Below are 27,462 nucleotides of genomic sequence, written 5' to 3'. Positions count from 1 at the left end.
GGAATCATTCCTCCTTTCAAGGGGTGTTCCCCTTAGCTACTACCTTTTGTATAAATAAACAAGCCAAAAGGATCATCAGGATTTGAATTTTTGATGCAACTAGGAATAGCTACTGAGAGCCTAGTACTTCACGTTGTTATTCTCCTTTTTCATATGATGTATGTGAGTTATTTTCTGCTAATGGAAAGTGAGTTATTGGTCTACATCTGAGTTAGTTTTGAAGGGATGAAACCCTTGGGTTTGGGCCAACCCAGAGTCTTTAATCCTTGTCTCTTATTTATTCCTTACTCCTACTCAGGTTATTGTAATTATTTTCTTGTTTTAGTAGATTTTATATTAAAAAACTTGTAGTTATAGGTTTTCTTATCACTTCTCTTATGGGAAGAGTGATTGGGAGATATACAATTACAAACTAGCAATATTTGTTTATGAATTCTTGGAAATTGTTAAGTATTGAATTTTGATCTTTCTACATGTTTAATTTCTACAACTTATAAGTTAACAACATTGCTTTTTCAATTGGAATTGTGTTCTGGGTTAGGGTAGATTTCAATAAGATTCAACTCATATTTTCCATGTTAATTTACTTGGTTGTAATAATGATCATTTGAAGAATGTGTTTGATTGGTTTGTAGGGATTGTGTTGACCTGAAGAGGTAGGCACACTTTTCTACATCCACCTAGGCCACTCCATCTCCCTTTTAGATATCCCCCATTGCTTCTAAACTTTGCCACTGAGACCACTCTACTAAGATAGATGGAGCACACTGTGGGCATAAACTTTGGTTCTAGTTATACCTTCAAGAGGTACTAGGATTTGCTAAGGGGATTCCATACCCTTCATTCACCTTGTTCCACCTTCACCCACCTTTTCCTCCCTTCAAGAGAACTTTTTTGTCCACAAAAATCTCTTGGACCCTCCTCTTGTAGCAAAACCGGGCCTCCTATAGCAATACAAAGTCTCCTATAGCACTTCCTATAGCAGACCTATAACATAATTTTCTTCAGGAATAACCTTTCCATATTTTAACCATTAAGTATTGAAGTTTAATAATAGCCTAGAAGCCTTAATTTCATGATTAGGGAAGAGTCTAATACCACTCCGACCCTATCCTTTCCTCACTGCAAGCATAGGATGAAAAATAGAATTAGAAATAACATTTTTCAATTGTGATGAAACTTGAATTTCTGATTTTCAAGAAAGTTGTAAATAGATAATTGATTCAGGCAAGTACACTATTCATTTCATTAAGAATGAAAATAGAATAGAATGGTTGACTTATTGCAACTAGATTAACCTTTTCCCTGTTTATGTAATTTCAATTCAACATTTACATTGAAATATTAGCATTTTCATTTCTATAGAATCATGTTCATCTCCTTGCAATTATAACATGATTTTCTCTTTATAGTTAGCTGAAGGAGTGATCTCTGAACACCTTAATTTGATTTCATGACTAAGGGTGACATGAGTATAACCCAAATTGTTGTGCATGTAAAATTGTCACCTTTAAGTTTGTACGAACCACAGGTTGATAATTTAAGTTGAGAAGCCCTTGGAAGTTGCAACATCATTTGTGCAATACTACGGCTCATCAATCCCAACATAGAGCATTTGTCAATTTGAAGCATCGCCTATGCTCTACACCAGTTCTCACATTACCAAACCTACAACAACTATTTGAGTTTGAGATAGATGCCTCTAACTATGTTATTGGTGTAGTTCTTAACCAGTAGGGGCATCCCGTCGCATACCGAAGTGAGACACATTCAGACACAATCCAAAAGTATCCCACCTATGATAAAGAGATGGATTCCATTGTGTAGGCCTACTGATAATGGAAGCATTACACTCTATGGAAGGAAACAACCATCCACACAGACCATTGACTTCTGCAATTCAAACAAACATAATGAAAGTTGCAGAATGATCACCCTCAGAAATGGTCTACATACCTATAACAGTTTCGTTTGAACATTAAATACCAGAGGGGAAGAACCAATAATGTTGTAGAATACTCAACAAAATGTTGATCATGGCACTGACCACTGTGCTCGACTCTTATTGGACACAAGACTTCGTAATGGACACATCTTTACAAGAGTGATCCAAAACTCAGCACCACATACCATATGCTCCAAGAAGGTAAGCAGGTTCCATACTTTCACCTCTAGGATTCACTATTATGCCACCTGGGACACCTATGTGTACCTTCAAGTGAGTGCGCCAAGATTCTTTGTGAGGCACACTATAGTTGATTCGCCAGACATTTTGGGGTAAAAAAGATAGTGGTGGTCCTGCAGAAGTTTTTTTATTAGCTAGACCTTCAACGAGATGTTGGAAAGTACATCAACTCCATATGAAATTTACAAACATACAATAAAGAAGCAAGACCTGTATACTCCTCTTCCTACTCGTAGCTAACCCTATGAATCCATTTCCATGGATTACATGTTGGGCCTTCCTTCTACCAAGCATGGAAATGACTAGGTTTTCGTGGTCATCAATAGATACTCTATGAATTAGGGGACTTTTGAGGTATTAAATGGGCCTCCTAAGAAAAATTTACAACCAAAATAGAAATTATAAGAACCAATAGGATTCAAGATGATGATGTCAACCATGGGGGATGATTCACCATTTTTAGAGTAAAAAAGTAAAAAGACTAAAAAATAATAAAATAGTAAAACTACATTTTCAACTCGTATTTTCAACTGATATCCCTAAGGTTTTACTAAAATTTTGAGGAGTACTAATTAGATGAAAAATATAATTTCTCATCCAAAGAGTACCCATGTTGCATACTTTCGATGTACCCTACTAGACGAAAAATGAGAAATAAATGAAAAAAAAATTGATTGCAATCAAGTTTTTAATGTATTTCTTAGTTTTCATGGAGTAGAGTCCATAAAAGGTATGCAACATGGGTACTCCTTATATGATGAATAAAATTATGCATCCAACGAGTGTTTCCACTTGAAATTTGGGTAAACCCATAGGGAGATAAGTTGAAAGTACAAGTTGAAAAGATAGTTTTTATCTTATTATTTCCGCTATTATTTTATAATTTACATAGGAGGCCCATTTTAGACCTCAAAAATCCCCTAATGCATGGCCATTTTAGTGCCCTGCAAGAAAAGTATCTGAGGAAAATCCAGTGCCAAACTCTTCTTTGAATGAGTATGGGTACACTTTCAGATCCCATAGTCCATTATATTGGATTCGGACAACTGGTTCCTATGTGTATTTTGCTTAATCCTCTGGTTGTTGTTGGATACACGACCTTTCACCCTAAAACTGATAGCCAAAACAGAGGTCATCAATAAGATGATCGTGCATATCTGGCACATGTACAACTCAAAGAACCCACACACATAGGATGAGAGGCTCCCTTATGTCAAACATCATTGCAATAGGGCTCTCCACAACTCAACTAGCCACAATCCCCTTCAACCAGGACTAGGATTCCAACCACTATGTCCCATTAATGTTGTTATTTAATTTGAAGCTACTCAAGCAGATTCGGGTCATCTCCAGTCCAAAGATGACAAGGCTAATAGCTTCATTTCGTGAATTCATCATATCCACCAGCAGGTCCATGACATATTAGATAGATAAAATGCAAAGTACAAGAAATTTCATGATCCACATCACGTGACACATAAGTTCCAGATGCGACAAAGCTTGGTTACATTTTTATAAGGAGTTCCTCATTACGCCCCACCACAATATGAAAGACTCTAATATGAGCCTTACAACATCACTAAGGTTGTAGGGGATAATTCTTCGGAGCTCAAAATTCCACAACTACCCCACGTGCAGGGGCACAATAGCCCCCCTATACGTTGCGTGGGGCGCAACATGTGAGTCACAGGGGGGGCGGAAGCCCTTCCCTATCGGGTGGGGGGGGGGGGTTTGGACCCTATATCAGGTGGGAAAACCTACCTATGGTTTTGTTCATGTATTTTTCACATGGTTTTGGGTATGTTGCTTTTCTTTCCATGGTATTTTGTAGATCCAGTAAAGCGAACTACGGTTATGTTCGAATCTAGGTTTAATGGAACCAGCTCACAAAAAGATCGAAAAGATAGATCAATGCCTCATAATTTAGCCTCTTTGAGGGGGAAACCTCCTTTACATGACACAAATGAACAATTCTTGGATGATGCAAATGGAAAGACCTCCTTTCTATATATAGGAGTCTAAGGGTTCATAATATAATTAGAACTGAAATAACAATAATAATGTAAGGGCACAATAATAACAATAGTGGGCTTCTATGGGGCACAATAATAATAATATCGGGACTACATGGGCAAACAATAAAATAAATGGGCTGTACTAATAACAATAAGGGGATACATTATAAGTATAGGGACCTAACATGCTCCTCTCCTTAAAAAAATGTTGTCCTCAACGCTTGAGTAGTTCTTAATGCTTCTGTTTACAATTCTTGTCCTCCCATGTGGAATCTTCAGTGGGTAAGTTCTTTCACTTGATGATATACTCTTAAATTGATCGATTTCATAGCTGTTGGGTTCTTGTTTCTATGACTGCTCCAGGTTCCAATATGATTTTTCCTTCCTCGTCAAGTTCTGGGAATATTGTTTGAACTCGGATCTTCTGCAACTTTTGAATGAGTGACCACACTTCTTCATTCTTCTTCCATTCATAGCTTTCTTTATTTATCCAATATTGTTGGATAATATAAATAGCACAAAACAATGCTTCCCACATCCTCATCCTTTCTTGAGAGTGCATATGCAACAACATTTTTCTTCCCTTTTCTGTAGATGATTTCAAAGTCATAACCCAACATATTTTTCACCCAATTTTTTTGTTCTTCTAAAGATAATCTTTGTTCTAAAAAGTATTTAAGACTATTGTGATCCATTTTTACCATGAAGTGTCTTCCCATTAGGCAAGGTTGCCATTTCTTAAGTCCATGTAGTATTACCAACATTTCCTTCTCATAAATAGGTTGCTTGAGTTGTAGCCGTAAAAATACCTAATCGCCTACATCAAAACTTCTTTCACTCTGATGTTGATCTGCCTGTCGTTTCATTCGATTCAGCACCAAAGTGGTGTTATCCTTTAAAAGTTGGAGAACTTTTTGTTGATGCTCGATGTGATCTTTCACTACTTGAATCTTTTTCTTCTTGATATGCCCTTCTATCATGAGAGTTTGAGGAGTAGTAATTTCTTCTAATGCATTACAATATATGGTTGCATTCATTTCTTGATGCTTGATGTGATATTTCACTTCTTCAACATATTTCTTCTTGATATGTCCTTCTATATTAATAGTTTGAGCAGTGGTAATTCTGGCCAATTCGTTACAAGATATGGTAAAATTCATTTCTTCTTTTGCGATGTGATATTTCACTTCTTGAACCTTTTTCTTCTTGATATGTCGTTCTAACTTGAGAGTCTGAGGAGTGATACTTCTTGCCAATGCTTTATAAGATATGGTTGATTTCATTACTTCTTTATTTGGGGTTGGTTCATGGTCTATATCCTCTTCTTTTGATGTTTCTTGATCCTTTCCATCAAAATTCCTCATATCGATCTTTGAAATATGATGGGTCTTCAATCCAACATTAGATTCTATGAAATCATGATTAAAATTATTTTTTTTTCTCATCATGAGTTTCCTATACTACCTTTTCGCCATTAGGAGGCCTTCCTTATAGTAGCTTTGTCCCACCTTCATTCAAACCTTCCATGTATTTCTTCAAATATTCCATGTCTTTCGTCGAATATGCTTTCATACCATAGATATTAGCTTCCATGGAATAGATGAAATTATTTATCTTATCTTCAATCACATTCTTCAAATCATCCATCCAATTTTGATTAATAGGTGTTTCTATTTTCTTGATTCGAGTAATTCTTTTTCTTACTTTTAGCAGCTCAATCTTGAATCCTTTTTATCTATCAAATTTTGGATCTCTAAGGTCTGAGCTTACGACCTGTTGTAGCCCTCTATGTTCTCTTTCCAATGACACCCCTCTGATCAATATTGGATTCCCAAAGAAATAGTTATGCCCAATCTCCTATGATGACCTAATTATAGACTAGCTCAGTAGAGCGAACTTGTATGATATTCCACATGTCACTGTTGCGACCTCCAAATCTAAAAATTTATACCAAGAACTACATCTCGTCCTCTTTCTCGAACTTCATACTAAATTTTAATCTGATGCTCAATGAGAAAGTTATGACAATTTTTCCAAGGTCACCTGTTTAGAATGTAATTCGGGAGTCTGCAAAACCCTAACTTCCTTAGATTATATCTCCACGAATATAGCAAGACAGGATCTGAAATTCATACTCGTGCTTCACCAAGATTTTGGATCACATGGGTTTTAAATTAAAAGCCTAAAACTTTATAGAAAACCAATTGTAGCGAGAATTCCACGATGACCTTCTTGAGATGGAATTATGGAGCTTGCAAAAACCCTAACTTCCTTAGACCATATCTCCACAAATATAGTGATAAAAGATCTGAAATTTGGACCCAAGTTTCAGCGTGATTTCTTCTGAAATGGGTTTTTTTGTTAGCTTCTAGAACGTCGTAGATAAAAATTTATAGCGCAAATTCCACGATGGCATGTTTGGCATAGTGAAACCCTAGAATCCAAAGCTCTCATACCAAATGTTACGAAACCAGCTCGCAAAAATATAGAAAAGGAAGATCAACGCCTTAGAATTTAGCCTCTTCGAGGGGGAAACTTCCTTTACATTACACAAATGAACAATCCTTGGATGATGCAAATGACAAGACCTCCTTTCTATATATAGGAGTCTAAGGGGTCATAATATAATCAGAGCTGACATAACAATAATAATGTAAGGGAACAATAATAACAATATCGGGACTACATGGGCACAAGAATATAATAAGGGGGTTGTACTAATAACAATAAGGGGCTACACTAGTAGTATAGTGACCTAACACTATGTTAGGTGGGCAGACATACCTATGGTTTTGTTCATGCATTTTACACATGGTTTTGGGTATGATGGTTTTCTTTCCATGGTATTTTGTAGATCCAGTCAAGGGAACTACAGTTATGTTTGAATCTAGGGTTAATGGATTGGGGTTTATGGGTGCTTCGACATGTATATATATGTATTGTAGAATTGAAAGGAATATAATGAAAAATCAATCTAGTAGTGTCGGTTTTGGGATTCAGGGAAAATCTTTGTGTATATTTGTTTTATGTTTTATGCTCTCGCCATTGTTTATTTTCTATATTTAAGAATTTTTGCAAGTAATTTCTAAGTGGGGTTAAAACCTACACGTTCCTTGGCCTACACCTATTATTCAATGTGGACCAACTGTGACCATATTTTCCCCCATTGTTGGACACATCCGATATTGCAGAGAAAATGACACCAACAAAGCTCAAACCAAGTTATAACGAACACGCCACAACTAGTAGTATCATGGACACATAGATGAATAGAACTATCCAACTATATTGATTTGTCAAAGCAGGTCAATTCCTTCACCACGACAAGTGGCTCACCAAAGACCAGGTTCAACAGAAATTTCCTCACCTTATGGAGGCTTGGTATGAAATGGGGACCATTTCTTCTTAAGGTGGGGGGGAGACTAATGCAGGTGGATATTGGTGTCCACCTGTCTAATCCACCTAGACCCCAATCAATTTCATCAGTTCCCTTTATTATAGTATCATTTACTATTTTTATTAGTTTTTCAAGCCTTAAACTTTGTAGTTGTTTCAACCCCATAAATGGTGTTTTTTTTAAGGATGTTACAGGCCCATAGCCATATCCGCTACCAAAATGTTGTGTTATTCAAACAGATATTTCTAATGAGGTATCGTACGCATCAAATGAATATCATATGGACAAGTTACGACCTTCGGTAGTTGACTACCCAACTAACCCCAATGGGGCCCATAAACTCTTGTTGTTCCATCTCCTAGTGTTAGGTTTTTGGTTTTCTCGGGTTTATATTTGTTGTTCAATAATAAAGAGGCCCTTGAGCCTCATTGTAACACATTTACGAGGCATGTAGATGTCACATCTCTTCTCAAAGATAAGCTACCATTACCGAGCCTAGTTTATTTCCTTTGTGTATGTAAGCATATTTCAGTTCTTTGATGTTAATGAATTGAAGTTTTATTTCTTCTACATATCTATTTTTATGTTTCTACATATCACCTATCATTTTAACCAAAACTTTGATTAGGTGTAACTTTCTCATACATTTATATTGAGGCATCATTTATGCTATTTGATTCCTTGTGATGAACTCTTTGATTTGGTCCTGGTTTCACAATGATCTAAAGACTTTTATTTTTGATCCATTAAGGATCTACCTAGGTCATTCCTCCGCACCGAAAGACTTCTGGTCCTCCAAAAGTATAAACGGTACTGAAATTGTGATTGGCATAATAGATATCTCTAAAATTCCACCTTCACTTTCATTCGCCTTTGTACTTCAGAACTTGTAATGATGAAACTGACACCTGTCTTTGTATGCAAACATGTAGTTTTCAATACATGTCGAACTTGCAAGTTCCCAAACAAGTCAATACTTTCTAACAGTTTATGACACACTAATGGTCATGTTTTACAATAGAAATGTTACCCCATGCTATCTAAAAACAAACTCCAAGAAATAACCTATGTTTCATATAGAGGTGATGTTATACATTCATCACTATTATAAGCTTGAAAAAGAAATGTGTGACTTACAATGGTGGTCATGTCAAACTACTTATAAAAGCTACATTTTTCCTACCTATCTAGGTTAAAGGGCTTTCTTCATGCAGTTGGTTTCCTTGTTGACCTACTTCATAAGTTGATTCCTTCACAAATTATTTCATATGCTCCTTGTTCTTCTTTGGGCGTTGCTCTGGATGGAGCTTCTAACATGTGGATCTCAGATGTTCACCCTTGTTGTAATGATTACAATGGTTGTTTTTCCTACAAACTCTCATAACCTTCCTTTTCTCCTTATGTGGAGAAGGGTCTTCATGTCTTGGCTGCTTCCTAGTTTCCATAACCTTCCTATACAATCCCATTCATTCCAGCACTTGGTAGTAGCATGGTTATTCAAACCACGAAATGTACATGGTTTTCTATGCCATAAACATGGCTTTCCAATTTTCTTATAATCAAATGGAATGTTAGAATAGTTATAACTTGAATGGTTTTCGTTGGTGTATATCTAGTGAGGAGAACTTGCCGTAACTTTTGTTTCTAAATTCTTTCTTCCCTTTGGAGATGACCTACAATCACGAACACTATTATGGTGTGATGCAGTCTTAGCTTTCACTAATTCAGACTCGTTGCTTGGAGACTCACTTGCTTCTATGGCTTCAGAGTTTCTTTCACCGATACATTGTAACTTTACCAAGGTCTCTTATGTGGCTTGCAACGAAAATTTCAATATCTTCTTCTCCTCTTCTACTTCTTATAGAAGTCTCCTCAATTCAACATTCTTTGCTTGAATTCTCTGGTGATGAGAAGAAGAAGAAGAAGACGAAGAAGAAGAATATTCACTTGAAGGTGAATATGGATGCTCTCCTTCATTTACCAAAGGATTATCCTTTTCTCTCTCTTTCTTCTTCTTTTCCTTCTTTAACAATTTATTCTCATAATATGAGAACAATATATCTACCATGTCCGACATCCAATATAATTTCTTGTAGAAATCTTTGTAATTATCCATTTTTATTCTTCGTGTTGCATGTCTAATCTGTGGTTATCTTTCACACTCATAATTCACATAATAAAGAAGACATCTCTCATACCAAACTTGATGTGGAATCTTTGATTTACCGACATTATCCAAGACCTTTTCTTTTGTTGATGTTAGCATAATTGCATGAAAGATCATGTCCAAACCATATGTACAAATACTTAATGAAGAGGAAACATAAAATTGACCATAAATACATTGCACACAAAAGTTTGATAATAGAGTTCATCCAATGTGGACTATGTCGCAGGGCCGTACTTCAGTAGTGGGGAGGCCACTTCATTCATCTAAAATAGAAAGGAAAATACATGACAAAATAAATCATTACACCTCCATTCTTGGGAGTGACTTGAAATTCACCTACTCAAATGTAAAAAAGAATAGTACTAGTAGGTCCATCTCATCCTTCTAAGAATTTTTACTGTAAACATGACCTAGTTTTGAAAGGTGCATTGTTGTCTCAAACTTTGTGCTCCAGCAATTAATGAGGAATGAAGGTTTTTACAATTCCCTTGAAATCTGTTGCTGAGATGCAAAAAAAATGACTGCACCATTGTCATCCATCCAAAATTCTAGTTGAAATGAGTATAAAGACACCCACATTTTCCCACCTACAATTTTGGCCGCTGAGGGAAAGTTTTACGTTCGTCATATATTATGAATAATAATATTCCTGGAATATTCTAAGGAATATTATTTGGAAATATTATCCTCATTCTGCACACCACAGAGTCCTACTTACTCATGTTTCTAAAATTGCATAAAAATTTTGTTGCTCTCAATTCTGAACACTATATTATTTGTCATTTTTGGCATTTGATTGTTTGAAATTGTTTGTCCATTTACAAATTAAACAAACCACCAAGAGTTATATAACATTCCTCTCAGTTTGAATTGAATTACTGCCGATTATCATTGGTCATTAGTTTATATGTGCCATTTTGGGTTAGGGATCAGGAGTTATACCATTGGCAAGTTCAACTCCCACTCACCCAACTTATAATTTAACCACCAATTTTTTGTAATGCAATTCGTCGCGAAGAATTCAATAACCGCAAATCGTTGAGTTGTAAAACCAGTTTGTGAAACTTGTAACTATACATGTTCGGATTTAGATTTAATCATCCACCGCTATGTTTAACCTATCCCATTTTATCACTAAGAAGGTGCCACATGGTACCATATGATTGGGTCACATGACCCTTTCCTTTTGGGCCATGGGTCTACCTCCATATTTAGTGGAACTATTGGGAAATATGGTGGTCCTTCCAACTATAGGAGTACTTCTATATTCATCTGTAGGTCCGCTAAATTTTGCCGAAGTCTACCGAATTTTGCAAGATTGCCAAAGTTGTCAAAGCTTCAAATTTAACTACTGCTCTGCTAACTTCTTTCCTTTAGCCAAGTTTGACCAAAACTTTGACAAGGCATAACTTTTGGATATGGAATTGGATTGAGGCATTTTTTACACTATTGGATTACTTGTGATGAGCTATTGAATCTAGCCATGGCTTCACAATGATCCTAGGATTTTTATTTTTGACCCATTATGGATCCACCGGGTCAAGGCCCTGTAGAATGTGGCAGTTCCCCATCCAACAAGAATCCTGAGCCAAAGGTTGATAGATGACTTAAGTGTCCCGCTAACACTGCCCTAGATACCAAAGGAGAATCTTCTCAGCTTGGTGCAAGCTCATATGGTTGCATAATTGAATGGTAGTGACCTCTTTAGCTACCAAAAGGATACAAGTGCCATCCCTAGCCATCTAAAATTATAACATGTATTATCCAGGAGTGTCCTCCTTGGTTGTCTCAAATTTTCACATGTGTTCTCCAAGGAATCATCTGGTTTCCCTTATAATCGTAGATGGTCCTTCACTAGTGCAGTTTAGGCCAAAGTAGGTACTTTGCAAACATCCTTTTGTCTCCACACAAGCTTCTACGATTCACCTCAACTTTTACCCTATGTAAACGACTTTTGGTAATATTAAGTTCTTTGCTTGCTTAAAAAAACATATATTTTATTTATAATACATATTAAAAAAATAGTTATTAATATTTTTTTATATTTCACATTTTAACTAGATATTAAAATTGAATAAAGTGATATAAATTTATGTTACTTAATATGAACAACAAAATATATTACTTTTGGATAGCATAAAATATTTTTTTGTCCCACTCACATAGCAATTCAAGTGAAAATGAATTATATATCTTCTTTATGTTAAAGGATAATACCAATATATTTATAGGTGCCACTTGTCAATTTCATATTAAATAGGGAAGGAATTACATATCTCCCTTATACATAAAAACACATACTTCATGATAAATCCCATATGCTATTATTAATTAAAAAAAAAATTATATCTAAGTTAAGCACAAAAACATTAAAAAAACCCAAGTGATAAGATTCTTCTATGCCAAATGAATTATAAGCTTGGCTACAACAAAATTATGAAAGCTCTATTTCAAAATAAAAATGCCTTACTAACATTTGGTTTTTAATTCATTTATCTCTTTATATAAAATTGAAGTGAAAATAATATTAAAATTGAAATAATTTATTTTTCATCAACATTAATATTGTTCCTTAATTTATTAATATAAGTTCTATTTTATTTTTTAAATGTTCCTTAATTGTACATAACTCTTCTCAACAAAATAGATATATTTATTATTTTTATATAAATAAATAATTAAAATATTAATCCATTGGAAACATCTCAATTTGCCATGATTCAAGGGTCAAGCCGCTAATAAATCAAGCCAATCAAGAAAATATATATAATATTATTATAGGAAAAATAATATATAACTATATTAGTGATATATTCTCCTTACATGAAATTTTGTTATTATAATAAATATTTATTATGTTATTATAATAAATATTTATTATATTAAGTATGATGCATCTTTTATTTGTGAGAATTGTTAAACATAATAATATTCTAAATTATTATAATTTTCTTAACCAAATAAATATATTTATTAGGTTTATACTAAAAATAATTAGAATATTAATCTAAAAATAATTAGAATATTAATCTATTAGAAACATCTGAATTTACCATTATTCAATGGTCAAGTCCCTAATAGTCAGGCGAATCAAAATAAATAAATATATATATATATATATATATATATAAAAGATTATCATAGTTTTATATATATAATATTATTATAAAATCTATAATGTGTAATTATATTAGTGATATATTCTCTTTACAAGAAATTTTGTTATTATAATATATATTTATTATATTAAGTATGATGCATTTTTTTTAAGTGAGAATTGTTAAACATGATAATATTATAAATTATTGTAATTTTAATATGATGTTTTAGAATGCTTACCTTCCCAATCCAAAAGTGACTTGGAGTTGTGTGGACATCATTATTTACAACTTATTGTATTTATCTACTGTATCAATCATTATCTATAAAATGAGAAGCCATTATGTCTCAGCTATAAAATGGGAAGCTATTCTGTGTTTTATTTGGGGGAATCAATTAATAAAATCTCTGTGTGATGTCTATTTTTTTAGTATCTATGCAAGGTTATGCGTGAGTCAACGTGAGCACCTTAAGTGTGCGAGGTGAGATCTGCGTCTGAAAATTTTTATTCAGATTTGATTTAGATCCTTGATCAGTGAAGGAAAAGGAGGAACCTATCCAAGCGCTAGTCCATCTAAGGTGCAGAGGCCAGATTTGATCCAGGAGAAAGATAGTGCTAGTCCAACTAAGGTGCAGAGGCCAGATTTGATCCAGGAGAAAGATAGTGCTAGTCCAACTAAGGTGCAGAGGCCAGATTTGATCCTCGAGAACGAAAGTTATTGAAGGAACATGAAGCTTGTGCAGCGGCTCTGTGTGGAGGAACTTATGTCATCATTCTTTCTCTTAAAACGGATCAGAATTAACTTTTTTTTTCCAAGAAAGGAAAAAAGGATCAGAATTAACTTTCGAACGGTTGGAGGGGTATTTGACCTTCAGCTATCTCTCTAGTTATGTATTCGATGTCACCCGCGTGCAGCCACCCTTCATCATCGATGACTGTGGCCACGGCTTCCAGGTCATTCACGTATCCTTTTGACGTGTTAATACAGAGGCTTTAACGAAAGTAAGATATAGTAAAATGACCACCTTTCATGATCTCGGATCTATTGATGTAGGTTTCACTGGCTTCATTGTGTAGGAGAGACGAACTTTATTCAAGTGTTCAGGTCGGCTATTCCGCAGGACTAATATTCGATGGGAAAAGGATTCTTTCTGAAGGCTAGGTTTGTTGCCAGCACGGGTCCTACCTTTGTCATGGCATATCCCTAAAGGATCTATGAGCTTATATTATATGCACTTGAGGAATGTGTCTTGGTTTTGGGTAGATATGAGGAGATCTATTATGCGGTTTTGAGTATTGGACTGATTCGATACTCGAATATATATATATAAAAGAACTTGAGAAGGTTTTTTTGGTATTTTAATGAAGCAGTGATAAAAAAAGTCATCCGCAGGACTAATATTTGACGGGGAATGATTCTTTGTGTAGGCAAGGTTTGTTACGAACACGGGGCCTATCTTTGTCATGCCATAGACCTTAAAAGACAACCACAAAAAAAACCACAAATGTGAAAAAAACAAGCACAAATGTGTGAGAAGCATCTATGAGTAGATTTATTAAGTTTGTATTATTGAATTTTGGTATTTTCGAAGATTTAAATATTATGTTTATAAATAGTATTGTAGATGTTTATTCTGGTTTGAAAAGTCATACATATAGAATGTGAAAGAATGTTCAAGAAAAAATTATGTAATTTATCATTAAAATTGGTAAAATTTTGGTGAATATGTTTTGTTAGAAAATGTCCAAAAAATGGTCAATTAGTCAAATTACCCTTATATTGGAATGATTGGATGCTCTAATTGATATATACAAAACACACACATATCAATGCATCACTTATATAAGAGGTTGAGAGAAATCTTCTTGATTTTGGATATTTCAAAGATCTATCTTTTGGATATTTCATTGAACTATTATTGTTCATATGGTGGTATCATCATTGGAATTAATTGAGTTTTATATATTGGTACTCGTACATCTATCATATGTTGTAAGCACACAGAAAGTCATTGTTTTCTTTTGAGAGAGATAATAATAATTTGATGGTGAATCCATTGGGAGATTTATATTTAAATGATTCCACTAAGCTAGTTGGAGAAAATTACAAAAATTGGAAGTTAAATATGCAAATATTAATGGAAGGATACAATGTTTGGTCAACAATATCTAGAGCTAAAAGAAAAATTGCAACACCACCAACCATAATTCAAGAGTTGTAACACTTACAGATGAAGGAAAAGGTACCCTTGAGAAATTTTTTAAAGGACAACATAATCTCCACATTAGGGAATATAATACATCTCAAGAAACCTAGGATACACTTAAAGGGTTGTATGAAACATCAAAGACAAATCGAGTTTTCTTTTTATACAAGAGGCTATTCTTCATTAAAATGGAGTTAAATGAAAATATTAGTGACTATCTTTTTCGAGTCATAGAAGTTCATGCTAAGCTGAACGCTATTGGTGAAAATGTTTCAAGAAATGATCGAGTAAAGTAAATGGAATGTCGGCTGATTATTATATCTTCATCACTACAAATCTCATAGAAAAAAAGGCTCGTAGATTTGATGAATTCATATGTATTGTCCTAGATGAGGAAGAAAGAAGAAAAAATCTCAGTAGCATATCTAAGAGTTCATATTTAACACTGCTATCAAGAGGGAAGTAGTCATACAAAGGAAAGGCATGTGGCAATGACAAATGAGGCAAGTCATAGACAAAATTGTCTCAAGGCACAACTCCACCAAGGACAAATACCTATATGAAGAGGAAAGATAGATGCCTTTATTACGGTAAGATTGGACATTTTTCTAAAGATTCCAATAAAAATAAAATTGATGAGTCCAAACATAGAAGGCATCTATGCAATTTTGTTGATAAAGAAGCCATAGTTAGTGATAGTATCAAAGATCTCAATTATTCATTGCAGATGTCACTTTATTAACAAAATTCAATGACTTAATGCATGGTTTACTGATTCTAGTGTTTTAGTTATATGACATTCAATGATGAATGATTTGATATATATCATGAATGATAATGGTGGTCACATCTATCTAGGAGATGGTAGATCTCATGAACTCAATGGTTCTGGTGATGTATGTGTAACATTACCTAGTGGCCATGTGAGACAAAAATATAATGTGAAGTAAGTTCTTGGAATAAAAAAAATAATCCCATTGTCCACCACTGCATATAAAAATGTCAAAGTTGAATTCTTTGCCTCACATTGTATTTTTAAAGATATACAAGATAACTACAACATCATAGCAAGAGAAGTTACAAGATGGCAAATTTTACAAGTTTTATGTGAATAGGAAAGATAATAAAGCAATGTAATCTACAACCATGTTAGCAGAGGAACTAAGTCATCAAAAGTATGGTCATCTAAGTGGAAATGATCATGTGTTACTTTAAAAGGAAGGAATGGTGGAAAGTCTTCCAAATTTTAAAAATGAATATGCTAAATATTAAGGATGTGCATTAGGAAAATAACAGAGGGAAGAGTTTCTTACCAGAACAAAAAAAAAACAAAAAAAAAGGAAATTATTTAGCTCATACAAAATGAAATGTCTCATTTCATGAAAACTAAATAGTTGGGTGGACATTCATATTTCCTTATTGTCATTGATGATAAAAATGGATATACATGCATCAATTTTATTAGAAGAAAAACTCATGTATTTGAATACTTTAAAGAATTTAGTAAATGGTTGAAAATAAAACAAGTAAATACATGAAATTCCTTAAGTTGGATCAAGGGGAAGAATGCACATCAAAGGCATACATAAACCATTTTGAAAATAATGCAATTTACTAGTGGTTCATGTGGCACGTACTCCTCAACATATTATTGTAGAAGAAAGGGGAAAAAAATGGTTGAATGTGCTCAGAGTGTGACAAAAGCTAAAAAAATTGTCTAATTGTTTTTGGGTTGAACCAATAAGCACTATCATATATTTAGAAAAAAGAAATCCTACAAAAGTATTGAACACAAAACTCCTTATGAATCATGTCATGGCTATAAACCAATAACGATTCATTTGAGAATATTTTTAAGCACAATAGTTTCTCATGTTCGTTAGGAAGGTAGGAGAAAGTTTGATACCAAGGAAATCAAATGCATATTTATTGTTTATTGTTTGAATTATAAAGCTTATAAAATGTATTATCGAATGACTCACAAAGCTTTTATAAGTAGAGATGTCATATTTCATGAATGTACAAACAAGATTCCAAAAGAGGGAGAGCAAAACATATGGAGATCACCTGAGTATAAAAAAGTAGAATAAAATGAAGATCGACATGTTGATGTTATAGAAAAAAGTAACATTTAAGCTACTAGAACCAAGAGGAAATCGATAAACTCCAAAAATAAATGTACCATTACAAAGATCAACAAGGAAAATTTAGGTACCAATCATGTATAAGGATTATGCATGAACGATTCAATTTAAGAATCTAGTAGAGCCTTCAAATTATCAGCAAGCCAAAGACCAGAAATAATGGATGAATGTGACGAAAGAAGAACATAATTCTATTATGGGAAATGAAATATGGGAAAATGAAAAATTTCCTAACAATAAAGTTTCCATGGGATCAAATAGGTTGCTGAAAACTAAATTTAATGTTGATGGAACTATTGATAAACATAAAACAAGACTATTACTAGAGGGTTATTCACAAATAACATGGATAGATTATGAAGACACTTTTGCACATGTATCTAAAATGAATACCATTAGAATGATTATTATATTGGTTACCAAGCATAATTGGAAGCTAAATCATTTATATGTTAAGTCAAGATTTTTAAACAAAGAATTACACAAAGAAGTCCATGTTGTTTAGCCATAAGGTTTTGTAAAGAAAGCATAAGAACATTTTGTTTGTAGGTTAAAGAAAGAATCATATGGACTCAAAAAGGAACCAAAGACTTGGTATGTGAAGATTGATACATTCTTCTCTCAGGAAGGTTTTCCTAAATGTAAAGGAGATTGAAATCTATATATCATGAGGGATGAAAAAAGACATATTGTTTTCAGTTCTATATATGTTGATGATCTTATAATAACACAAGAATTTGAAATAAAGGATCTTACAGAGTCGCATTATTCTTTATATCTCAACATGTAGATATATGATGGTAGAACCTTGGTCATAAAAAGTAAATATACATAAAAATTAATCAAAAAGATTCAATATGAGTAGACCGAAAGTAATATCTACACCATCAGAATAAAATGTTAAACTCAACATTGATAATTATATAAAATAAGTGAGTGGCATATTGTATAAACAATCGGTGGAAAGTTTCAAGTACTTAAATACAACCACGTCAAATATTGCATATTCAATCAACATACTTAGTCATTTCATGGATAAGTCATATGAAATTCACTAGAAAGCATCCAAGAGAAGCCTTCGATATTTGAAGGACACTTAAAAAGATGACATTGAATATACTGAATATTTTTTTGTTTAGTTGATAAGTCATTTATATTCTCATTGGGTAGGAGATGTAGATGAAAATAAGTCCACCTCTTGTTATGCATTCAGTTTTATATCTGGAATTGTGTCACAGAGTAGTAAGAAACAACCAGCTATTTCTCTGTCTTCCACTAAAGCTGAGTACAAAGCCTTATGCAATTCATACTATGAAGAAATTTTGCTAAGAAGGGCCCTTGAAGACATTGGAGAAAAAAAAGACCAAAAATAATTGAATGTGATAATCATAGCTCAATCAAACTAGTGAACAACGTAGTATACAATGATAGACCAAAACACACTAAAACATAACATCATTTTTTATGAGAAAGAGTTTAGAAAAATGAAATTGATTAGATATATTTCTATACAAATGATAATATGGTAGACATATTTACTACACCCCTAGGGAAGGATAATTTTACATTACGTAGAGACAAATTAGGTGTGGTAAATAATTCATTTCTCCATTAAAGGGAAGTGTTAGAAATAATTTGAGAAATGAAGATTCTATATTATTATAGCTTTAATGTCCTGTTATAGAATATGTGGTTCTTCAATGTAAGAGTTAGTTATGTAGAAATTCCTTTTGGATTCAAATTTCTTATGTAATATGCTAAAACAAAAGACTTGAATTCACTCTACTCATGAGCGGAAATAATTAATTGGTCGAGAAATAAAAATATAAACATGAGACAATATTCAATCACAAATGGTCAAAGATTTATCTAAGAGGAAATATTTCTGCTCAAAACCCCTTTCTATTTCTAATGCATTAGATAAAAAAAAATAAAGAAGAAATATAATTTGCATTCAAGCTTAAACAATCTCTCCACATGTATAATCTATCTCATTGCCTCATAAGCTGACTTTGGCCAATACTTAGTGAATTTTTTTTTCTGCTAAGCCCCTATTTCCTTGCATTGTTTCTCAAGGAATTATCCCCTATTAATTAGGGAAATACCTATGTTGAAATGCACAATCCTTATAGGCCCTTATTTGACTACATGCACCACATGTACAACTCAAAAAATTATACAATTGATAGTACCCTTCCATTGATCTCCAATCTCAATTGGGTAAGTCGAATTTCATGCATGTGAGAGTTAATTATGGCACATTTATTAGTGAACTCATTGAACACTAAAGTTGCACCCCAATGTTAGACCTCCTACTAGTTCCTCCAACAGTTTGAACTAGTTTAACTTAAATTAACTGAGTTTAACTTAATTGAACTATTACAACTCAAATTAAGCTCAACATAGGCTCCTAAAATTTAGGAACTACTCTACATGACTCGAGTTAGCCCCTCAACTCGAATTAACAAAGTCAAGTATTTGAAATTAACTTAGTTAACTCATTCTTGCTGTCATGTGATGTGGAATTACAATTTTCTCCTAATTTAATTCAATTAACAGAGCAAACTATGTGAAATTAACTTAGTTAACTAATTCTTGTTGTCTTGTGATGTGGAATTATAATTTGTCCTAATTCAATTCAAGGGAAAATTAAATGAAGATTTTCTTGTTTCCATTTTAGATAAGTTAGACCTACATATGCATCATTATCTTCCATATTGTTGTGATTATGTAGTGTATCAATCCCATATTTATAAGATAAGATTCTATTATCTATTTTTGGTATGTGCTTCAATTAATGATTATCTGGTTGAGATAGTTTTAATGTGTTTCCATATTTTCTTTATTTTTTTCTATTTAGGATTATATAAATGTGTGGATTTGCGACTATTACATGTGAGGATAGTTTTTTCCAACTACGATGAAATCAAATCGAAAATCATGAACATCAAATCTCTAGTAAAAAAAATTCACAATTAAGCCAATTTGCACTCCACATGAATATACAAGTAGAGGAATCAAAGTTCTTATACAGAAACAAATCAAGGCTCTATGCTTTGTGTATAATTATATAGTTCTCATGTAAGGTTTCATAGCTCACGTTCTAAAATTGTTTGATAATAGGTGTTTTAAAGCAAATAATTATTTTATACATTAGTGAAGTCAAATTTTCTACACTTTTGTTAATCATTTATATTTATATATATATATATATATAAATAAATAAAGAGAGAGAACATTGATATTAAAATGAACCATGGGAAGAATTTATGGGTTTCGTATCAAATTAATTATGTTCACATCACATGCTCATGTTCAATGTATTATTCTAACTAATTTAGTTTCTCTTTATTGTCAATATATATATATATATATATATATATATATATATATATATATCGTAAATATATTAGTGTATAACCATCTTAACTGTAAAAACTCCTTATATGTAAAGCACATGCATAACACAAAATCAAGTTCAAACTTCTTTTATAGTGCAAAGCATGAAAAACATTTTCACCTCTATATATTTGAACCTCTCGAGACTTGATATATCCAAGGTCGACCCCATGTTGAGAATTAAATGAGCTACACTCTCTCCTTCATTTTAAAATAGACCATTGATTTTCTCCCCTTCTTTTTATTATTAGTATAATTATAAATACGCATGTCCCTCACACTATGCATTATAAACAACCTATCAATGGAACTAAAAATCTCTCTCTATATATATATATATGATATTGAAATATTTTATTTATAGCTACCTTAATTATTTATTTATATCAAATCCATATTAAAATTTAATGAGCTTCATATCTCGTCATCGACAAGGGATAAAATTTGTGGATGTTATGTTGACCTAGGTTTTAGATGTTAGACTCAATGAAGATTGATAAAATCAATATTTCTACACCATCTATTTGTATTAGAACGCATTCAAATAACAAAAAATAACATAATTTCCTACCTATGGATGATGTAGTGTTGCAACTGAAAAGTCTAAATTCAAGGTTCTAGCTCAAGGACTCTATTTATACTTACTTTACGTGTGTTAAGTTTTTTATTTTCTTAGTTTACATATGTTTAGTTTTTTGTTGTCTTTTTTTCACTTATAGTAGCGAGCTTGCTAATGTTGAGAGGATTTTAAATAATATACATTCTATGCATATACAACTTGTTTTCTCTACTAAGGATAGTACTCTAAAATGTGGCTAGTCACTCAGAAAATAGAGGATGATGAATTGTGTATCTTTCTGTCACTAATAGAAATATTAACTTATAAAAGAAAAAGAAAAAAACACTTATCGGCCTAGTTGCATGGAGAGCCACATTCTATAGACTAATTGGAGGAAGATGTATAATTATTTTCATGCTCAAATTAGAGTTGACATTTGTCTCTTTAAAATAAAAATAAAGTAATCACTAAATGAAATGTACACATTTGGCTAGTTTTAATTAAATGTATTATTTATTATTTATATTACAACCCAATATAAAGGAGATGTGTAATTCATTCCATCCTTAATATGGTGTTGACATGTGGTATTTAGAAAAAAATATTAAGAACAAAATACAATTTCAGTCTCAAACATAAATAATATATTTAGATATTCATATTAAGTAACATAATTTTATATCAACATTATATAAAGAGATAGAGTAATTGATATATATATATATATATATATATATATATATATATATATATATATATAGTAAAATTACTAAGATGTGTAATTGCTTTTCTATTCATATTTACACATATTTCAATATCAACTTCATATATATTTTTAGAGAAAAAAATAAAAATAAAAATATATAAATTATAAATAAAATATATCAATCTCTATATTAAATACAATGATTCAATTTTATATTATATAAAATAATTTAAAATAAAAAAGTTTATGATGTTATTGATTTGTTGCTAAAAATATAATAGATATGTAATTTTTTCCATATTCAATGTCAAATAATTGACATAAGTTGCAGCTCAAAATTTTGTATTCTTTTCTCAACTTAATAAATCAACAATTAAATTAAACCTCTTCAAACATTTGGTTCCCCTCGACACTTAATAATTATAAAATTACAATAAGTTTATACTTATTAATAAATTTAACCTTATCACTAATTAATCCTATCAAGCAAATTATCGTGATGGTAAAATGGTGAAAATAAAAGTACATTCAACCTTGTAATAAAAATCACTTTTTAATAAATAAAATATAGAGCACCTACAAAGGTCCATAATGATAGGAATTATTTACGATAAAAGTTACAACTACCTAATGGATAGAGCTAACTTGGCCTAATGGATAGACCCTTGTTACGCCGAAGGCGTTATTTCTAGGGCAAAGCTCCCACCGACCTTCGTCGTCTGTCGAGAGCCTATGCTAAACACATGCTCCAGGCTCCCACCGACCTTCGACCTTCATCACTGGTTTATCTTTATGCATTTATGACCTGGGTCTTTCGATGGAGCCGCCGCAGAAGTGAAATGCCTACACTTCTGTTTTTTCATTAGTGGATATGGTCGATATAGGCGTTCCCAACACCCGTGCATTGCAAATCCGTTTTCTGTTTCATTAAGAGTAACTTAGGTTTTGTTTCCCGTATGTTTCCTTCAGAAGCTGTTGTTGGGTAACTTATATTGTAGAGTTATATGAAAAGAAAGTATAAAATACTAATAATATATTTTTTTTTAAATGTAGATTATAAATATTAACTATATAGGAGAAAAAATCAATGCCAATAGTAAATTAAATATTTAGATGTGTAATGAAAATGATACCTGATATATATGTCATAGTATTGATATTACAGTTTATTAAAATATATATATATATATATATATATATATTTATATATATATATTTCAATTTATATATTAATTAATATATTTTTATATTAAACTTTATATATAAAATAAAGAAATAAAAATTAAAAAAGAAAAAAGAAAATAATGTCATTCATAAATAAAATATTTTAATGTCTCTCTTAAGTAAAATAATTTTATCAATTTAATATATATATATATATATATATATATAATTAACAATTCTTATTGCATTGATATTTGAACTTCTTGGTATGAGAGAGACGAACATAGAGTTAGCACATATATATATATATATATATCTTAACAATGCATGTAAATGAGGATTACAGTTCAAGATATCTAATCTCTCTGATTAGATCCTTTTAGAAGGTTGATAGATATGGGGTTAAGATGGATTCATAGTGAGATTTAGGTTTGAATGAGAAAGTGAGATGTATGCAAAATTTACAATTTTGTATTGTCATTTTCTTATTTATAATTTAAAATAAAATTAATTAGTACTTTCTTTGAAATTTTATTTTAATCCTAAAAAAAATAAGATAGATAAAAAAAAAGAAATAGGATAGTCTTGTTTAAAAGGAATCATTAGGTCTTGGTGTTTATATATATATATATATATATATATATATATATGGTTTACAACTGAAGATATTATCTCAGATCAATATGGATTTATGTTTGTTTGAAAATGAGTTGTATGAGAATTATATTTACATATTTTTTTTTATTATGATTTTCTTATCTATAATTTTAAATAATTTTTATTTTGTTTTCTTTGCTAAGTTGTGTGAGTCCTTAGATGACAACAAATTTAACCTTCGGCTTAAAAAGTTGTCACCTAGAGATATCTAAGCCATCAAAATTATCAGAGGGCATGGGTCACACCATCCCTTAACATGGCTAGACTTTTTCCTAGGGAGTTTCAAATAGGTGACCTTCACATCATACAGTTCCTTAATAATACATCCCGTTACCTACCCCACTTGGCCATAATTTAAAATAAAATTAATTGGAAGTTTTTGTCAAAAATAAATGAATAAGATAGATAAGATGATAATATTTAAAGTAGACTAGAATAACATAATAGATTGTAGGAAGCCAACCCAAGTTTGAATGCCCCTTGGGATAGTTTAATTCCTCCAAAGGTGGCTCCCTGACCATTTCGCAGTGGTAATTAAACTCTAATTCTTATTGCTATTTTAAGAGTAGCAAGTTGTGTTATATTTATGCAAACAATTACAGTGAAATTTAAACATTCTACATTCTTATTTTTTGGCCTATTTTCCAATGAATTTTACTCAAAATACAACAAAAAAATTGCTTAAATGATATATTTGAGTTGCTACCAATGTATAGATTTAGTGTTTTGAATGCTTTTATACATTCAAAACTACATCTCCACTTTTAGTTGATGAGCATTGCCTCTATGGTTCCTCAAAGTTTTTCCATCATCACCATTGTAGACTCCTTATGGAAGACCACTGTACACTTAACAATTAAATAACCTAAAATTGACAAATTCAAATTAAAAATTGATGGAAAACATGCAAGTGTGAAAAATAAATATACTCGAAACCTAGAAATTTCTTGATATATGATGTGCATATTTTTGACATGTTTCCTATTCTCTTTAAAATTGTTTTCACAAATAATGTCCATCTTTTTCTTTTTCTATTTTTGATATATTTCCATCATCACCATTGTAGACTCCTTATGGTAGACCATTGTACACTTAACAATTAAATAACCTGAAATTGATTGAAAACCACATTCAAATTAAAAATTGATGGAAAACATACAAGTGTGAAAAATAAATATACTCGAAACCTAGAAATTTATTGATATATGATGTGCATATTTTTGACATGTTTCTTATTCTCTTTAAAAAAAAATTCACAAATAATGTCCATCTTTTTTTTTCTATTTTGGACATATTAAATTGAGGTTAAAAAACCACATTATTTTTTGTAAAATAGGTCATTATTTGGATTCATCTTTCAAATTTGTTTGGTTAAATTATTTTTAATAAATCAACTAAATTTAAAGTTGCGTTTATAATATAAATAGTGTTTGGTTAATTGACCAAGTTTACAGGTCATATTTACTATGGAAAAATGAAGGACCAACAAATATTACCACCATGTATAGCATAACAAATGTGTCAATGGATGAGGAGTTGGGAAAGTGTATGTAAGGAATATTTGCAATTTTTTAAATAATAAATTCAATTGTCTCAAAAAAACCTTTAGTTACATCAAGATCCACTAATGTCCTTGCAATTGACCTTTGTCTTTCATAGACGAAACTATCATCCACCAAAATAAATATTCCTAGGTTGTTTTTATCTATGCATAAATCCATAATAGTCCAAGGTTCAATGGGGAGTATAAAAAGTTTTATTGATACTCTTTGTCTCACATCGTCTCATCCCTAGCATAAAAAAGGGTTTCATCATGGTTCTATAGACAAATAATACATATCCATAAACCAAACTTAATTTAATATAGAAACTACATCTTCTTCCTTTCGAAATATAAAATCAATGCATCCCTCTTGCTAATATGTGGGCTACTAGTATATAGCCTAGACTTGAGCCTTTGTTCTACTTTATCTATATTAGAAGGTAGTCCACCCCCACCATATTTGCAATCAATTTCCATGCGAAAGTTCAACATCGCACGTTAAGGATTTGGTTGATTCCAATATATACCCCACAACTAAGAGCATATCCTTTGTCAACTTCTAATGATCTTACATAATTTCTACTTCCAATGAAACCAAAAACCTCCTTAGATGTCAAGCAAAGCACATGCTCCTTCTCCACTCCCTCATGATTGCCTTTTGTCATCACATATAGAGGGTTCAATCACATTGGAGGGTGTTTTTTTCTAAACATTAACTCTCAAATTGGTGAAATTGTTTGCAGACACTACACCCATAGCCATGGCCTATTTAGGAGGTCCCTTGTAATTATCCAAAAATTGAAATATTAAGAATTTGTAACACCAATATTATCACTACTTGTGCCATTTGAATAAATCAAAAAAACCTTATCTTCATATTATCTAAAGTATGTAGAAGTGTGTTTAGCCATATCAAAGATCATGTTATTACATTATCCTTAGACCCTATTCTATAGATATTCTATTACATATTCACAAACCTTTTAAAAGAATTATGTTATCTTTAAACAATGTATCATCATTCACCTTGGCATTTCCTTTCCACAACTTTGAGGTTATGTTAGTGATGAATAATTATATAACATCATCACTATCTTGAAAAAATACCATGATGTCTAAAATGTGAAAATCAATGTACTACCAACACATTAAGGTAATCAAAATCACTTGTTAATATATAAAACACACAACAATTACAAAAATAAGGGATGTAATAAGAAAATATATTATTTTGGTTAATATTATCGGTCTTAGTCCACTTGGTTGAGAGGCTAGCGTCATTCATGTGGGTGAGAAATATCCAAGTTACTATGTAATGTTATATAACATTTAATGGTTTACTATACAACTTTTAATGTTGTGATACATGGATTATAACTTATTAAATTTTAATTTATTTAAAATTTGAAGGTTTATAATTCATGCTATACAAATATATATGTGTGTGTGTGTGTGTGTGTGTGTGTGTGTGTGTGTGAGAAGTTAATCCCTTTATATTATTGCGAAAAAGAACTTTATATAGTCAAAAAAATAATTGTTTCTAATCTACCCGATAGGAGAACAAACAAAACATAAGTTTAAAATTTTGAGTTTTTTGAGTCCTCGTTTAACCAAATCATTAGTTTTGCAAAAAATCATGTAAATAGGATTAATATTTTAAGCCTCGAAATACATAGACATGATAACATTGAAAAAACTATAGAAACTAGAAAAAAAAAAAAAAAAACTTGTAAAACATGGACAGTACTAGATGAAGTCTTTATTCTACATAGTTGGTAGAACAATCTTATCATCCATGGAGGAGTGGTTGGTTGAGCCTCTAATGATATTGGTAAGTTTACTATTAATGTTATCAATTATCTCTTCCATCTCGGTGAACCTCACTGATTTTTCTTGTTGGTGATTGGAACTTTCCATATGAACATGACCCAACAATACTTTGGTGTGCTAGTAAACATTCATGGCCTCAACGTACCCAAAAAAACTTGATCTCGTTGAGGTGCCAATATCCAGTGTCCAGACCCGTGTGCTTACATCAACATGATAGTGTGAAGTGCGGTGTGTTTCCCTATGAACCTCTGCCTTTACATGTTTAGTTTCTTGTTGAATTAACTAGAGGATGAGTTCACGATATTGAGTTGTGGTATCTTAGGCTTGGGCTTCTTTTCGAAATTCAGATTCTGAAGAAACATAACTGTATCGTTGACCAGATATGA

This window comes from Pinus tabuliformis, chromosome 3_2 (assembly GCF_031772625.1).
Source record: "Pinus tabuliformis cultivar Carrire ecotype Pingquan chromosome 3_2, CPIR1, whole genome shotgun sequence".
In the NCBI taxonomy this organism is placed as follows: domain Eukaryota; kingdom Viridiplantae; phylum Streptophyta; class Pinopsida; order Pinales; family Pinaceae; genus Pinus; species Pinus tabuliformis.
This window is presented reverse-complemented; position numbering follows the sequence as displayed.